The sequence below is a fragment of the Cryptomeria japonica genome, chromosome 3, assembly GCF_030272615.1.
Source record: "Cryptomeria japonica chromosome 3, Sugi_1.0, whole genome shotgun sequence".
NCBI lineage: Eukaryota > Viridiplantae > Streptophyta > Pinopsida > Cupressales > Cupressaceae > Cryptomeria > Cryptomeria japonica.
The window spans coordinates 935,971,230-935,990,836 of NC_081407.1; positions in this window are offsets into that span (position 1 = coordinate 935,971,230).

Sequence of the window (19,607 nt, forward strand, 5' to 3'; positions counted from 1 at the left end):
ATCTACTCATGTTAACTAGCAAAGGAGTCAAAATTCTTGAGGATTTTGACACATAAAACTTAAGGAATATAGATGAGAGAATTTCAAGAACACGGGCAAGAAACTATGCCTATGAAGAACAACAAAGAGAAGAAGAGACACATGATCCAGAAAACATACGTAACCAAGACAACACCCGTGAGCGAGACAAAAACCGTGAACAAGACCATACCCACAATCAAGAAAATCTTAAGGAACAAGAGGAAGCTCCTCATCAAAGAAGGAATGCACCTATGGCTGCTCTTGCACAACAACTCCAAACACTGCAAAGACAAATGCATGACATGCAACAAGGAACTACAATATGATACTCCTTGGACAAGATCTGTTCTTATCCTTTCGATAGGAGATTAAACATGATATCTTTTCCCCCAAATTCAGATATACTTAAGTACGACAAATACGATGGTAAAAGTGATCCCCGTGATCACGTTCAGGAATTTTGTACCATGAGCTTAGAGTTTGCTCACAATGACACTTACTTAATGAGATTATTCCCAAGAAGTTTGGGAGGGAAAAAAATGGAGTGGTTGTCTAAACTTACACCTCCCATCAGATCATATGATGAGTTGGTAAACAAATTCATAACACAATACTCCTATAACATTCAACATGCAATCACCATGTTGGATGTGTGTAACACAAAACAAGAAAGCAATGAAACATTTATGGTGTTTTGCAACGGTGGAGACACATGGTTTCAAGATATCCCCGGGATGTGTCCAAAAAGGAAAAGATGGAAATCTTCATCGATAATTTGAATACTGAGATGAGTTATCAACTCAAACTCCAATGCATACCATCTTTTGCCAAATTGATAAAAAATAAAATCCAAGTGGAGGAAGCTTGCATCAAAAAGGGAACAATGAGGTTCTTTAAGGAAGGTGTTAATTCATCAAATACTAACACCCTTAACAACCAAAACAATAACAACACTTTAGACAAATCCAGATTTTGGACAAAGAATAAAAACATTGTTAATGATGGAGTAGTTGATTCCAAGAATGTGAACTCTAAACAACCAATGTTGACTTTATCAGGCAATCCACCATCCCCTAATGATCAAAAAATTTCTAATCAAGGCACTAACACTTATCCACGAAATACCAATCAAGGGACTTCAACATTGAACACCAACAAAAATCATCAAGGAAACAACACAAACCAGAGAGGCAACACCAATACTTTCCTATATCGACGCATATATACGCCATTAGGACAAACCTTAGAATCAACATTTCAGGAACTCTTGGCAAATAAGATCATCACATTACCAGCCACAAGCAACTTTGAACCCCAGGTCAAACCACCTTGGTGGAATGATTCACATTATTGTGATTTTCATCAGAACAAAGGACATAAAATAAATGATTGCATGAGGCTAAAGAACATTGTTCAAGACATGATCGGTAGGGGCAAATTAATAGTTGAAGGTCACAAAACAAATGGCGACCATGAAGCCTTAAAAAATACTCTTCCAAATTACGACAAGGGAGGAGCATCAACATCAAACAACACCAAGGGAGATCTTATTAATGACATATACAAGAACACCATCAATCACATATCAACATATGACAATTAAGTAAATGTCATAAAGATCAAGGACAAACAAGAACATGCGTCGATAAATATGACAACTAGAGCGCAAAAGTATGTCTTGAAAGGGAACACATCAAGATCGCCAACTCTCCCCAAGACTCAATATAACTTGGTTGATCAACTACAGAGAATTCTCGCTCAAATATCTATATTTGAGTTACTCAAACTTTCTCCTAAACACAAGGATATCTTGGAACAAGCGCTTATCAAAAGAAACATTCCAAATGATCTGGATATTGATCGATTCCAAGCCATGGTGGCCCATATGACAGGGCCGCATAACATATCTTTTCCTGAACACGATGACGTCTCCTTGAGTCATCCACACAACACCCCACTTCATATCAAAGTCTTAGTTTATAAACATTGAGTGAAAAGAGTGTTAATAGATGGAGGAGCTACTCTTAATATCTGTACTTTAAAACTTATCCATGCATTGGGCTTCTTTGAGCAGTCTATTGATCCGAAAAAAAAAATCACAATCAAAGCCTATGATGATGAAGAGAGATCATCCGAAGGAACTGTAATACTACCTATTCAAGTAGAACCAATACAAAAAGACACCATGTTCCAAGTCTTGGACATAGACTTGACATACAATATTTTGTTGGGTCGTCCATGGATACATGAAATGCAAGAAGTGCCTTCAACATACCATCAATGCATCAAATTTCCCCACAATGGACAAGAAATTTCCATATCTGCGAATAATAATCCTTTTCAGTATTGCAACGCTATGGGGGAAGCTCAAGATAGCCTAGTTCCACACAATAGGGAAGCCCAAGCTTCCTCAACATCCAATCATCATCAAGAAGAACTCAAGTCTCTATCCATAGACTTCAAACAAAAGATGAAAATAAAGGACCAAGGCATGGGGGAGTACTCTTTTGAACCCTTATGTCTATCTAAATTGCTAGTGTCAGCGAAATCTTATGGAAAACCTTCTACATCATGACATCAGGCAACCCAACCCATCACCAAGTTTGATGGTAAATTTATCCAACTGGGCACATTGGCCAATGAATCAGAAGAGAAAGACATCCTTAGTTGCCTATAAAAAGATGAAGAAGAAGTCAGAGCTACTACCATAGAAGTAGCCGTACCAACAAAACAGTATGGAAACGGGTTTTGAATCATGCAATGAATGGGATATAATGGCAAAGGACCAATTGGCAAGCGCTAAGAAGGCATTATAGAATGCTTGCAACCTCCTTTACAATTTGTGAGAGACAAAATAGGACTTGGGTATGGACAACATGTACCGCCTAGGCAAAAGTAAAATAACTATCAAAAACCTCAGTGGAGAGCGAAGAAAAAATATAATGAAGACTCATGGCAAGAAGAACTACACCAAGCAATAGAAATAATAAGGAAAGAGCAAGAACATCAAGACAACGAGAAACGACAAGAAGAACTGGCCATTCAAAGGGAGGAAGCCTCTTTTAAGAAAGTGCATCTTGTGCAAGAACTTGATCAAACCAAGGTGGAGCCACCACCTGAAGAAATTACTACTCCCCGAAGAGAAACAATATATGAACAAATGTAAAGAGTACAGGAAAGAACTGACCCTGAATCAGAGCAAGCTACCCAACTGGTGTCAATCATTAGTAATCTTTTCTCCCCATACAACATACCTATCAAATACGTGAGAGAACCTGGGACAATGATTCTGAAACCGATTCTAATTTATATGAATGGGATAGTTGTTCTAATATCACTGAAGATATTGAGGTAGATACCATCCACTCATGCACACCCCTTTCTCAGGAGGGGTGAGGCTCATAATATTGACCACTTGAATTCAGACAACGACATATCTATGAGGCTAGTGAGAATGAGCAACGATAATACGGACAAGGAAACATCGAAGATAATACCATCAAAGACCTCAGAAATATCATAGACCTCACCAGTATCCCAAATGCCTATAACAATGACTCCATCATGACACTTACAATAATAGATCTTAACCCACCAAATGACTCCGTACCACTCATATATCCTGATCTCATAGTCTGGGAAGAACCCGAACATCATGAAATACCAATATTCTCAAATGATGAGTCCATTGTCCAATACCCGTGTTCAATCAATCTAGAAACATGCTCTACCAGGGAACAAAATAACAATAGCTGCAATCAGGGGAGTGCCAAGTCTCTTACTCACAAAAATGAAATAAACAAAGGATCTAATGGTGAAAACTAGTCAATGACATTATTAGATACCAAATAGTAAAAATAAAGGATGCATCTGAGGGTGAAAACCTTTTTAAGGAACCTAAAGATGGGAGACTTGACACCCTTCCTGAACATTATCAAGAAAGGTCACCAATATTGATTGAGATGACTCAATCAATAAACATTGGTATTGAAGCAACAATCAAAATAATACATATGGCAAAATCACTCACAAAAGAAGAACAACCAGATTTTATCAAATTCTTCAGAGAAAAGCAAATCAATTTTGCTTGGTCTTATGTTGACATGCCCGGGGTAGATCCAAATCTAATCATGCATCATTTATCCATTACTACAGGGGCTAAACTAGTCAAGTAGAAATTAAGAAAGATGAATCCACATGTGGCATTACTGGTCAAAGAAAAACTAAAGAAGTTATTAGACGTTGGATTCATCCAGCCTATAGACTATGCTGAATGGATCTCAAACATTATACCAGTTTCAAAACTTGACAAAAGTATCAGAATATGCATAGATTTTAGAGATGTCAACAACGCATTTCCAAAGGATGACTTTCCTTTTCCAAGTATTGATATAATTGTGGATCTAACAGTAGGCCACATAATATCATTAATGGATGGCTTTCCTAGATATAATCAAATCAAAATATCCCTAGAGGATCAAGATAAAACCGCACTCACCTATCCATGGGGGATGTATTATTGGAACGTCATGCCTTTCGGCTTGAAAAATGTTGGGGCAACTTATTAAAGAGCCATGACAATAATCTTCCATGATATGATGTATACCTTCATGGAGGACTATGTGGATGATTTGCTGGCTAAGTCATTCACCCGAGCAGAACACCTAGGCATACTAGATAAAATCTTTCAATGATTGGAGCAATTCAAGGTTATACTAAACCCTAAGAAGTGTGTCTTCGGGGTCACATCAGACAAACTATTAGGCTACATTGTATCAGAAAAAAGGTATCAAAGTAGATCTAGCAAAGGTACAGGCTATCATGGACATGCCACCTCCTAAGAGAATTAGCCAACTCATATCTCTACAAGGATGACTACAATCCATCAGATGATTTATAGCTCAGCTAGTAGACAAATGCCTCCCATTCAATCATCTGCTTCATAAAAATATAGCTTTCAGATGGGAAGACAAGTGTGCGGAATCATTTTACCAACTCAAACAATATCTGATGAATCCTCCAGTTTTGATAGCTCCAATAGTAGGCAAGCCTCTCATTCTCTATATCTCAACAAAAAAAGTATCATTGGGGGCACTGCTAGCACAAGAAGACACAATAGGCAAAGAATGAGCTATTTAATACATCAGCAAAACTTTAAACGGATATGAGCTAAATTATACATTCATTGAGAAAGCTTGCTTAGCAGTAGTGTTTGCCTCTCAAAAGTTCTGCCACTATATGCTAGCCCATACAATCAAGTTGGTAGCAAAAATTGATCCTCTCAAGTATTTACTCAGCAGGGCAGCTCTCACTGGACGATTGGCTAAATGGGTCATTGATTCTAAGTGAGTTTGATATCCAGTACACAGAATGTCGGGCTATCAAAGGACAGGTAATTGAAGATCAACTGGCAGAAGCACCACTACCGGACCAACAACCACTGCAAGTGGAATTTCTAGACATGGATTTACTCACTATCACCCCCAAGAAATGGACCCTATACTTTGATGGATCCTATACGCAACATGGATCAGGTGCCGACATCCTGTTTGTCACTCCAGAGGGACACACAAATCCAAGATCTTATAGGCTGATGTTTCCATGCACCAACAACATCGCTAAATATGAAGCCCTTGTAATGGGAATCAAAATGGCTATGGAATGGAGAATCATAGAATTGAGAGTCTATGGGGATACTCAATTAGTTATTAATCAGATCAATGATGACTATCAGACAAAGGATGATAAGCTAATGCCTTACAAGAGAATGGTGGATGATTTCAAACAATACTTTGCACACATCACCTTTGAGCGAATCCCAAGATTAGACAACAGAGCTGCTGGTGCAATGACCACTATCACTTCACTACTGCAAATTCTAGATAAACAGAGTCGTTATGAGTTCCTGGTAGAGCAATTGTTTTCCCCTGCCTATGACAATTCTGCATCCCAAGTCATCTATGCCCTAACCTGTTCAAACTCACTTCTATATGGGACAATCTATGATTATATCAAAAACAATACTCTCCCACCTGATCTATCTCACAACCAAAAACACAAATTCATCTGGCAAGCAACCCGCTATACCTTAACCGCTAACACACTTTACTGCTGAGGTCTAGATGGTACTCTTCTGCGATGCCTTGATCGTAACGAATTTGACTCTGCTTTACTCAAGCTTCATAAGGGTATCTATGGTATGCATTCAAGTGGTCCTACTCTCGCCAATAAACTTTTGAGAATGGGATATTAATGGATGACAATGGAAAGAGAGTCTTATCAATTTGATAAGAAATGCCCTAAATGTCAAATTCACGACAACCTTATCCATGCACCAACACAGGAGCTGCAGTCGTTCACCACATCTTGGCCTTTCTATCAATGGGGACTTGATCTAGTAGGGAAAATTCATCCTTCTTCTTCAAATGGACACAAGTCATCATCACAACAATGAAATATTTCACCAAGTGGATTGAAGCAGTCTTGATAACCACTATAACTAGAAAACAGATCTTATGATTCATCTGCAACTATCTCATTTGCAGATATGGCATTCCCAGTTCCATCACCACAGACAATGGGCATCCTTTCAAAAATAAAGATGTGCGAGAGCTATGTGAAAGATTCAAAATCCAACATTGCTTCTCCACACCATACTACCCACAGGGGAATGGTCAAGCAGAGGCATCAAATAAAATAATTTTGAAAATCCTCAAGAAAACTGTAAATGATGCTGGCAAGGATTGGCATGTACAACTCAATCCGACACTTTGGGCCTATGGAACAAGTATCCAGACACCTATAGGGGCTACACCATATTCATTGGTGTATGGTTCAAAATTAATTATACCTCTTGAGGTTGAAATCCCATCTCTCCGAGTATCTTTGAAGGGCCTCATACCAGATGAGGAATATTGAGTAAACAGGTTGCATGAATTGAAGATTCTTGATGAAAAATGACAGCATGCCTATGAAAATCTCAGGGCATATCAAAAATGAATGTGTAGAAGCTATAATCACAAAGTCATCCCAAGATCTTTTAAATTCAGTGATCTTGTCCTAAAGGAAAATCCTTGAAATCAACAAGATTGAGAAAAGAAGGGGAAGTTTGAACCTAACTGGTTGGGTCCCTTTGTCATCATATTAGCCTATAGATCAAGAGCATATTAGTTGTCAACTTCACAAGGGGATGTGCTTGATGAACCAACCAACAACATCCATCTAAAGAAGTTCTACACTTGAGTCGTCCAATGCACGAATCAAAAAAAAAAATCAAAAAATCAAAAAGTGCAATAAAAACAAGTGGTGAAAACCTGGCAACAGGTTCTATTTATGAGAGAACAACTTCTCTATCTATCCATACTCCTATCATTGATCCATCTAGTCTCAACGAAAGGCCATCGCCCAACACTTATTCATGCAACATTATCCTGGACATACTTAGCATACTCACTATCCTTGATTATCTAAAAAAATAGTTATCAATATCATATCCCACCATGGCTTGGTGATCAACACATATATACACATCAACAAATATCCATGACTGGGGGAAACATTTCTCTCACTTTGGCATTCAGACAACAAACAAGGATCGCGACATACTAGGAAAAAACTGTCAAAATGACTCATTAGGCTAGAAAACATGATCGTTATCCAACTACAACTTCAAACACACACACGATGGATGATTTTATGAATTATAATTTTTTTACATATAGCATGAAGTTTTGACTATTTTGTATCTTAATTTCTGAATTGTTAGATCTCTTGAGCTACTCAAGGATGCACTGAGCTAGAGAAGCAACGAAAGAATCTGACATTTTCTTTGGTTTTCTGTCTGTGAGGCGATCATTCGTATGGTGCAAATTTGTCTCGAGACATGATTGGAAACATATCATTGAAGACATTTTCCTCTTTGTGCATACAAATGGTTACCTCTTGTTTGCTTCACGCAAGCACCACTCAGGTCATCTTGGTTCAATTATACCTTGACGCTTGTGCTGCCTTGCAATGTCAAACATCCATGTAAGTTTTAATCAGGTCGTTATGGTTCAATTATAACATGATGCTTGTATTAAACTTTCAACATATAAAAAGCTCAATGATGACAAAAACAACACAAAAAAGTGACTTAACGGGAATGCCAACGACAAAATTAAAGTGATCATTTAGTTGCATATCATTTTAACCTTGCATTAAGTTGCATATCATTTTAAACTTGCATTAAGTTGCATATCATTTTAATCTTGCATTTCACTGCATATCATTTTAAACTTGCATTAGTTGCATACCATTTTAATCTTGCATTAAGTTTCATATCATTGTTAGGATTAATGATAGTCCAAAAGATATTGAGAGTGGGGGGGGGTGAATCAGTATCTAACCGGTTGATAAAATATTTAACCTTATTAAGAACTTTTCATTCCAAAACAATGTATCGGTAAATGAGAATTAATGCAGTAAACAAGAACTATAAAGATAGCATAGAAAAAACACCATAACACAAGATGTTTAATGAGGAAACTCGGTGTGGGAAAAACCTCGGTTGGATTTGTGACCCACAATATTCACTCACTGGCCAATGAATAAGCATTACTTACAATGAGGGGCCTACACATGCACGAAGGCCAACTGCCTAGAGCTCACTGCTCAATAAGAGTCACATTGACTATAAAAGTGGATTATGAAATCCAATACAATGTACTACTTCAAATCAACATCAACTATGCCAGGTTCAGTACCGGTTTAAGCTTATTCTATAACCAAAACCTTCATTGTCACTTATATCACCTTATACATAATTCACACTTCCATTCATGCTACCTTTCTACACAAAATGACCTATAAGATCTCATACATATATATGAGTCTTTTACAATATGCCATGTCGGCTTTACAAAAGATAATTACAATTAAATACAATAAACAAAAGTTTATTCCCTGTTGGCTGGGGTGCCGATATGCATTGTTGTTGCTATCGGTGAAGTGTCTGCCGGTGGCTTACCAGATAAATGCTAGAAGGTTGCTAGATGGTTGCCATCAATGACAACACCAACTATTCTCATAAGAATGTAGAATGCCAACAATCTTCCCCTTTAGCATTGATGGCAACATTCATGAGAAAAAGCCAAAAACTATTTCCAAAAAGTGAAGTCCAAAAAGTTACCAAAAAGATGTGCTCCCCCTGACCAGATGATCTCTGTTGATAATCATTTTTCTCTATCCACTACTCCCCCTTTGACATCAATGACAAAGGTTGTCAAAAATAGTCAAATGAGTGTAAAAATGTCACCTCAAAGTTTGTAACCAGTTGGTTACAATCTGAAATATGTCTGCCAAAACCAAATTTAAACTCTGCATGAATCTGTTGCTATCATTCAGGGTTGCCTCAGTCTGTTGGATCATGCTAGTGAGATGATGCATGTGCTCTTCTGGTGTTCTTTCTCCTTGAATTAATGCCTTAGAGATCTCATTTCTCAGAGAGATAAGGTTAGCCAACTTAGGACCAAGTTTATACTTAAGTTCTCTGGAATTAGCCTTAATCCTTGCCTTTTCTTTCTCAAATTTCTCCAATTTTTCCTCAAAACCTGCTATTTTCTGCTCAATAACTGATATAGGTTCAGATGAACCAATTATGTTATCAGCTATGTCATCTGTCTCTTTCTATACTCTGCTTATTTCCTTTTCAATGTCCTTTGTCAAAATATGTGGTTTGCATGTTTCTCTGTACAACTCTTTATATTCCAAAATTGTAGTGTTCAGTGCTAGTAAAAGTGTGTTTATATGTTCTGTGAACTTCTTTATTGTATCCTCAAATAATTTATCCTTTTACTTTTCAACTTTCTCTTGGAATGTGTCCTCATTCACCTTATCAACCGTTATTACATTGTTGGTAATGAATTTGGACAATGTGTCCAATTTACGTAAAGAATCCTTTACGTGATCTATATTACATTTCGGTGCAATCAACTTAAGAATTGGTATTGTGTCATCAATTGCTTTGTAAGCCAATGTATTACAGTCTGCTGTCTTCTTGATAGAGTCTAGGAGTACCTCAGTTACATTAGTAGGCCTAAATTCACTTAATGAAGTTCCAGATGTCTGACCAACTTCCTTGATTACTTCTGTGATTCCAACACTTGTAATCATTTTGCTTGTGTTATCCTCTGGTGGATCAGTCTGAGTTTGCATTTCAACTAGTAAAGGTTTGGTTTCTTAGTGATTACCAGTTTCTCTACTTCAATGTGCACCTCTGCCTCTGTAGGTTTCTCTGTCGGTTTTTCTATGTGCTCAACTGTCGGTATCTCAGTCTCTGTGTTAGCATCTATACCTTTAGTATTATTCCCAGTATCCAATGGTTGTTCTATTTGTAATGTTTGCTTAGTTTTCTCTGTTGGGATCTCAACCTCAACAGTCTCTACCGGTTGCTTAATAATGTTGCCACTGCCAGCAATATCATCCTTAACCTCTGTATTGTCCTTATCCACAACAATGTTCACTTCCTGAGTGTCTACATTCATGGTGAATAGTATTTCAGATTTAGGATTAGTGTTATCATGTGTGATACCTTCACTTTTAGTAACCGGTGGATCATCAGTATGTACCGATGCAGTATCCAAGGGTGGTGGCAAATTAAAAGTTATCTTGATGTTTGGTATTCCACCAACTTTACTTTTCCCTTTGTCTTTATCCTTCTAATACACTTTGAATGTTTTCTTTGGTCGGTTCAATTCCTCTTGTTTTTCCTTTTCCACAAAGAATATGTCCCATTTATCAGTAGTCTCCTCTGCAATCTCATTTACTCTACCCGCCATCAAACTTATTTGCCAGTGACCACTAGAAAAAATGGATCTGTTAGCCTCACAAATCAGGTCATCAATCTCCTCTTTTGAGTTAACCAGATGTATAGCTATAAGTTTTTCAACTTTTAGTTTCTTGTCCAATTCCATCACTGCAATCCTCTTTGTATCTAATCTTCTATATAGTTCATTAGGCAAGTCATCCACAACTCCGATTAAAACTTTCTTGTATATATCCAGATGTAAAATTATACCATTTTCAATGCTTTCCTTTTCTGAATCATTGAATGTGTTATACAATTTACTCACATTAGCCAAATTGCCATCATTAGTTATTTCATTTAGTAAATTATCCAATGGAGGTATAACCGGTTTTTGTTTCTTCTTGGGAGTTAGTTTCTTAGCTGGTTGCTTATTGCCTGATGTTTCTTCCTTAAGATCCTTGTTCTTTTGGGTGGAGGAGAGGGTACCAGTGAAGGTTTTCTCTTCCTTTCAACTCTTTTGAATTCAGTTGGTATCTCACTATCAGAAGATGTGCCAACCAGTGAAATGTGTGCCTCCAGTTGTAGTCCTTCCAGCTCACTAGCCGTTATACCAATAATGTTCATAACATTTTTTTTGATTTGCTTTACCTGTTTTGATGCATCTCTTATATACTTTTCTCTTCTCTTCCTTTGCTTCATTGCTTGTACACCACTTTCAATTGTTTCTGCACTAACAAAAACATCTTATGTTGGTTCTCTTGGTGCATCTAACAAAGCTTTTGCATAAGTCTCAATAATGTTGAGATCTACTTCATAACCCATTTTAGTTACCCATACAGTTCTAGGAAGTACAACTTCCATCCATGTCTCATCCTTTTTGATGAAAAAACAGATTTCTTTGTCATATTTATCCACTACACTCTGCGGTAGTCTTTCTCTAGTTTTTATTTTGGCTTGAAAAAGTTTTAAGTATTCAGTTATGTTGCTATTCTTTGTAGTTCCCATGCCTATGAAAGCTTCCTGTAATTGTTTTCCTACCGGTATGTCATATCCAAAGTCTTTCTATCCTATACTGTGGATTTCCTTTGTGAAATACAACATTAAGCATACCAAGAGATTACCAAAGAAAAATGTCCCTTTCTTATCACCTTTTATCTTTTTCAAATTATCTATGAGTTCATCTTTCAGCCATTCACATACATCAATCATTGCATTATTGTTGACCTTTTCATAAGCACTATTAATGCAAAGACTAGAAACTGAATTAAGTTTGTTTGCATGTGTAGTCTTGTAACCAAGTATCATACTTATGAATCTCACATTGATGTCCTTGATGTCATTCATTCTTAGTGGTCTACTGTCTGATGTTGCTCCAGTTAGGGCCATTACTTTTTTGTTAGGAACTTTCTTTGTTTTGTCTGGTCTGCTGCCGGTTGAGGGTAAACCTATTACTTCCCTAATTGCTTGCCGGGTGAATTTGCATACAGAGTCTAACCATATAAATTCTCCATGTGCCCTACTTAGGACAATTCTCACTACTTCTTCTAGAAATTTAGGGATATTCAATATTTCAACAAAACCTAAAGTCTCCACAATCTTGTGCTCGGGTTTGACAGTGCCATTTTCATCACAAATTACGGTTCTAAACATTTTTAACAATTCCTAAGAACCTAATTCTTCAATGTTGCAATGAATATATATCCTAGGGTCTTCAACATAAGCTACACCTTTAGGAATCTTCAAAAATACTCCTATGGAATCATCTTGCTTAGCTACTTCAGGAATAATTTTAAACACGGGCCTAGGGCGTTTTACGTTTTCCATGATAGTAGGGTTTGCAATAAATTCGGGAGCAGAAGAAGAAGCCATTTGAAAAATACCTTTAGTTGCCTGGTAATGTCTGAATGCTTGAAAGAAATCGCTTCAAACCTTCACCTTGAATGCCTTCGCTCATGTTTTGCACTTTTTGCTAATTTGAATGCTCGGTGAATCAAAAATGAGGGAAACCGATGATTTATAATGACTTTTCTCTCAACAACTACATTAAATGCTTGCTGGTTAAGTGAAAACTTAACACATCTGCCAGTACAAAAGAAATCTATCTTCTCACCATCATCTGAGGGTAATCTGCATGATATTCAATTTGCTACAATACCCCCAAAGGGTTACTTCTCAGTTAGATGAAGAATCTCCTTCCGGTGGAGTAATACTCTGTTCTACCGGTGAAGAAATAGTCTCATCAACATTCTGATCTCTCTTTCTAATCCATTGTTTTCAAAATTCTTGCTTTACCTCATCTACCTTTTCTTTGCCTTTCAAACTAGATCCTTTAGTATTTGCCGGTGAAGTCTTGCTTCTACAAATTTTTGCAATACGTCCAATTTTGTTACAAGCATAACAAGTCACATTATTCTTTTGAATAGATTTTCCATATCCTATGCCGGTTTGTGTTCTGCATTGATCAGATAAGTGCCCAAATCTTCCACAAACATAACATCTCACATTCATTCTGTAGTTTTCTGAATTATGACCAACTTTGTTGCATTTGGAACATTGACTGGTGGGTGCATTAATGTTTTGATTGTTTCTAGATCTACACTAATTTTCTATATGACCATACTTGTTACAGTTAAAGCATTTCCCATTAAATTTGTAAGCATTAGGTTGTCTTACCGGTTTACTGTGATCATGATTGTTTGCAGTACCAAAACTTTCTCCAACTTCAAATCTAAGTCCATTAGTATCTCCATTAGGTTTCTGACTTTTCAACATATTATCAAATTCCTCTGAACTTTCTTGAATTTATCTTTATGTTGATTTGCAGTAGCCAACTCATTTTCCAGAATTCCTATTTGTCTCATAAGTTTAGTTTTATCATGTTGCATGTGAATTAGACCTGTCTTCAACATATCATTTTCATGAATGAGTCTTAGATTTTCATTTCCAGCATCATTGAATCTCCTAGTCAAGTCATCTTTATTCTTCTTCTTGTCTTCAATGTCTTTACAAAACCTCATAGTCATATCTTGCATTTCATTCTTCATAGTACTATTTTCTTGTCTCAACTTGTTCATAATTTCATTAAGAGTTCCTTTTCATCATTATCACTCAACATCTACTCATGAAGTTATTTTCTTTTATTTCGAGCTATAGTAAGATTCTCTTGAAGTCCTTGAATGAATTCCTATGCAGTCCTTAGATCATCTTCAAGTTTTATATTCTTCAACTTTTCTGCATCATAGTCTACAAGAGCTCCTTCCAATTGTTTTCTTAAGTTCTCCATCTATACCAGTGTCAGAATCTTCCTCAAACTATTAGGCTTATGAAAATAGAGGACCAGACTTTGATACCAATTGTTAGGATTAATGATAGTCCCAAAGATACTGACAGGGAGGGGGGGGGGTGAATCAGTATCTAACCAGTTGACATAATATTTAACCTTATTAAGAACTTTGCATTCCAAAACAGTGTATTGATAAATGAGAATTAATGCAATAAATAGGAACAATAAAGATAGAATAGAGAACACACCATAACACAAGATGTTTAACGAGGAAACCCAGTGTGGGGAAAACCTCGGTGGGATTTGTGATCCACAATATTCACTCACTGGCCAATGAATAAATATTACTTACAATGAGGGGCCTGCACATGCAAGAAGGCCAACTACCTAGAGCTCACTACTCAATAAGAGTCACACTGACTACAAAAGTGGATTATGAAATCCAATACAATGTACTACTTCAAATCAACATCAACTATGCCAGGTTCAGTACCGGTTTAATCTCATTCTATAACCAAAACTTTCGCTGTCACTTATATCACCTTATACATAATTCACACTTCCATTCATGCTACCTTTCTACACAAAATGACCTATAAGATCTCATACATATATATGAGTCTTTTACAATATGCCATGTTAGCTTTATGAAAGATAATTACAATTAAATACAATAAACAAAAGTTTATTCCCTATCGGCTGGGGTGCCGATATGCATTGTTGCCGCTGCCGGTGAAGTGTCTGTTGATGTATGTAGATGTCTATGCTGATGCCGGTGCCTGCCAGTGGCTTACCAGATGAATGCTAGAAGGTTGCCAGATGGTTGTCATCAATGACAACACCAACTATTCTCATAAGAGTGTAGAATGCCAACAATCATCACATCATTATCATTATCATACATCTCATTTTCATGATGCATCTCACAAATCATAAACATTATATTATATATCAACGTAATCACAAAATTACATCATCACATTATCGCCCATTCCATCATAGACCATGCATTTACATCATAATCAAAATAAAAAATCAAGAGCATCATTAACTAAACATCTAATCATCCTTATAGTATCATCCACTCGAAACATAATGCATATCATAAATCGCTCATCAAATAAGACATTGCATGTGGATCAGAGAAAATCAGTGTCATATATATATATATCTCAAAAAATGATCGAAATGTACAAGGGATATCATGTCTGTCAAAATACAACAAGTGTAATAAAAATACAACAAAGACAGGTCTCTCAAGTATGACTATCTCCTGAGGCTGACGGTCTGGAAATAGATGTCTCAGCTCTTGGATCTCCACCAGGTGGATCACGTTGGGTAGGCCCCACAACACCTCTACTCTCTGTCCTTTTATGATTGCAGCCAGATCGAGTAGACGCTATTGAAGCATAGCTAGGAGCTCTGTGATCTTGAGGGACCACCTCCTCGTATAAGCACCTATAGTACTTGACCTCCTTGGCCAAGTACCGTATCTCTCTCAGCATGTCCCGCATTGGGGCACCAACCATGGCTCTGTCCAATTTGTCAGCAAGGTCCTTTGTTTGACCCCGACACTCTCTCTCTGTATCTTGTGTAATCTGTCGTTGTTGTGCTAGTACCTATGCCTGTAGTTGCTGCATAGAGACTTGTAGTGCTCTGATCTAAGAATCCTATCGATGGGTGGGCACCCTAATATGAATGGGTACTTGTGTCATGGTCACACCCACACCTGTCCCTGTCTGAGGCACCGATGGAGGTAGAACATTAGATCTCCTCCTTTGGACAGGTCGCCTATCATCCTCTATCCCGCCCACTGCAGCTAGCACCGCACCAACCCTACCACCCTCGCCAACACCTAGAATCAGACCTCCTCTACCTCTATTGCCTCCTCTATCTCCTCCATCTCCTCTATCTCCACCTCTCCCTCCTCCACCTCCATCTCTATCTCCACCTCTCCCTCTCCCTCCTCCATCTCTTATACTTCCTCCTCCTCTCCCTCCTCCACTATCACCTCCACCATCTCCTCCTCCACCTCCCTCTCCTACCTCCTTTCCCTCCTCATCTCTCCGTCTTTCTCCCCATCACCTCTGTGGCTGCTCATCCTCATCATCATCAAAAGCAGAGAGCAACTATGCTAGATCAGATATATGTGCCACTGCATGTGCCACAAAATAAGCTGAAAACTCCTCCGTCATCTTGGCATCCACAACCCTAGCTCCATAATCCCAGATCTGTCCTGCCAGCGTCATATACTCCTTAATAACTACTACACTATCTAGGGTAGGTCCCCACTCTGACACATCCTATCACCGCCAAGCATATAAACAAGCTACTTGTAGCATCCCCTGTTGTCTACCATACTGTAGCTAAACACAACTATGCAAGAATTGCTCAATAATAAAGGGCATCCACCCAATCAGGTACCTCAACATATATACATAGGGCATCTCTAGCCCATCCTCTACCCACACCTCACAATTCATATACTATCTCCAAATGACCGTATCGATATCATCCAGTGCTCTCTGCCAATGCTCTAGTTTGCCTAGTTTACGCTCGATAATAATACCTGTATACCCATACACATAAGACCGACCAACTGGCCTATCCCTATCTACAAGAGGTCTCAACACTCGTATATGCTCCCAGGTCCACACCTGTAACAAGGTCACCCCAACTGATAAACTAGTATATCCCAGATATACCACCCGGTGAAGCTCTCTATATAGATGGGCCAACATACATGACCCCTGTGAAAACCAGCATCCCTGCATCACCATGTCCTCCAATACCAATCCCCATCCAATGACTAGTCCCTTTGACCTACAGTCGGGACACAAAAACCCACCAATGAAACCTGCTAACATTGATGGTAGTGGAGCATAAACAAAATCCAAAACCTCCTGCCACGAGATCTCGTAACAACTAATCTCATCATCTTGGAAGATGCGGTAGAGAGCCTCTATCCCACCCTCCTTAGTCTTCTCGTAAGGTACCAGAGCCCCAACTATAGGAATCCACAAAATCTGATAACAGTCCTCTGGTGTGACAATCATCTCACCCATAGCCAAGTTGAAGGTGTTCGTATCACTATGCCACCTCTCTGCCAATGCTATCAAAAAACCCCGGTTAATGATACACCAAGGCATGTCTAATAAGGAGGACAAACCACATCTATCAATAACATCTTTGTTAGCCTGTGACAAATGGGGAATCAGTGTCCACGATCTCGAAAAGTGCTCTTGAGACTAGAGCATGCTAAGCTCTCCCTGCAAATCACAAATATCCATCATCAGTTCTCAATTCCATCCAATCTACCAATCAAAAGAAAATCAACTTGAAACAACGAAGCAACATCAAGGAGCCATATCACAAATCAATCAAAACTATATCAAGAATCAATCAGAATCATATCACAAATAAAATCAGAACCATATCAAGAAGCAACATCAAGGACCCATATCGAAAACAAAATCAAGGACCCATATTGAAAACAACATCAAGGACCCATATCGAGAATCAAATCAAGGAACCATATCGCAAATCAATCAGAACCATATCATAAATCAATCAGAACCATATCAAGAATCAATCATAACCATATCGAGAATCAATCAGAACCATATCAAGAATCAATTAGAATCATATCGCAAATCAAATCAGAACCATATCGAGAAGCAACATCAGAACCATATCGAGAAGAAACATCAAGGACCCATATCGAAAGCAACATCAAGGACCCATATCGAAAACAACATCAAGGACTTATATCAAGAATCAACTCAAGGACCCATATTTAACATCAAGGACCCATATCGAAAATCAGAAATCAAGATCCATATCAGATATCCATATCGAGAATCAAATCAAGGACTCATATAGAAAGCAACATCCAGACTCATATCGAAAGCACCATTCAAACCCATATCAAAATCAAAATTAGGATCCATATTGAAATCAAGACTCCAATTGACTCAACAAATCCATATAAAAAAGAAATTCATATTGACAGTAACACGACTCAGACCATCTTACAATAGCATATCAAAATCAGACATTATCACAAAATAGGACTCACATTGGACCATATCAGGGCAATCAGTGGACCCATATCGACATCTATCTCATCTATTCGACACATGACACATTCTTCACAAAACACTTTCTTTTCTTACCCAGTTTGGACCCTACGCGCTAAACTTGGGCTCCTATGTGCTAAGCTGCCACCTATGCGCTAACTTTGTCTATCAATGCGCTATCTTTCTATCATGCACTAACTGGGGCACCCTACGCACTACCTTGTTTACCCAACGTGCTAAGATATCCTATGCACTACCTGACCTACCCATTGCGCTTCTATGCCGACCTTATGCGCTAAACCTAGCCTACGCGCTAACCTACCCCTTGATCGCGCTACAATGTGGCCCTCAGATGCTAAACCTTCGAGGGTTTTTCTATGAGCTAAAACTCCTTTCGTATGTGCTAGACACCTTACCTGATGCACTAAACTGACAAAATCCAACCCCAAAATTGAAAAACGTGGCAAAAATAAATGAAATCAATAAAAAATGAAGATGGATTTTGGCCACTTATTGGTGGGCCATATGCAGAAGGTCTCCGGTATCGCCTGATGTGTTCAAAATGGTGCGAGGAGTATGGAATCGACATCATCGTTAGAGCTCCAAATGTCACAATCGCAAAGAGACAAGTGTGCAATTTATTTTACCAAATCACTTTTTACCTTTTATAGGGTAAAATCAAAAAGTTTAATAAGTGGGGTATGTATTTTCCTCCCACTTTTTCATTTTTAACCTTATCAGCATCATTTTTCGAGAGATGAATCAATACATATGCATTCAACATAGTCAATATTCTCATATTGTAATCAATTCAAAAACGCTTGACAATTTTTTGCTCAATCCTTGATTCATCTCCTGAGGGGGCATCATCAATATTGTTCATCAAACCTGGGGCATCATATCGACATTTCGACACACAACATCATATTGATCAAACTTTGACAACATATTCAACAAATTTTATTTGAATCAACATGTGCACACATGTCACTTCAAAGAGGGGCAAAATGTAGATGTATAAATCTGACCACCTTCCTAAATAAATATTTAATATTTGTTTTAACCCTTTAATTAATTAATTCATTACACCCTTTGTTCTAAGCCGAATAATTAAATATTTAATATTTAATTGTCATCCCTTATCATATTTGTGCACTATTCACTATCCTATAGTTCCATTATTAAATAATTTCATAATTATTTAATTACCACTTTCCAACTCACCCTTCATCTCCACCTTTGCCAACTCATCCATCAAGTGGCTAATTTAAATCAATAAAGTCAAAAAAATAAAATCATTTATGAGCCACTTATCTCCAACTCCGATATTCATGAATAAAACGTGTACGTGCACATAATCTTTGAAACCTCCCTATTTTTCCTGCAACACTCCTATATTCTCGGAGGAGGTTTTTTCCACCTAACCCTAGTCCATCTC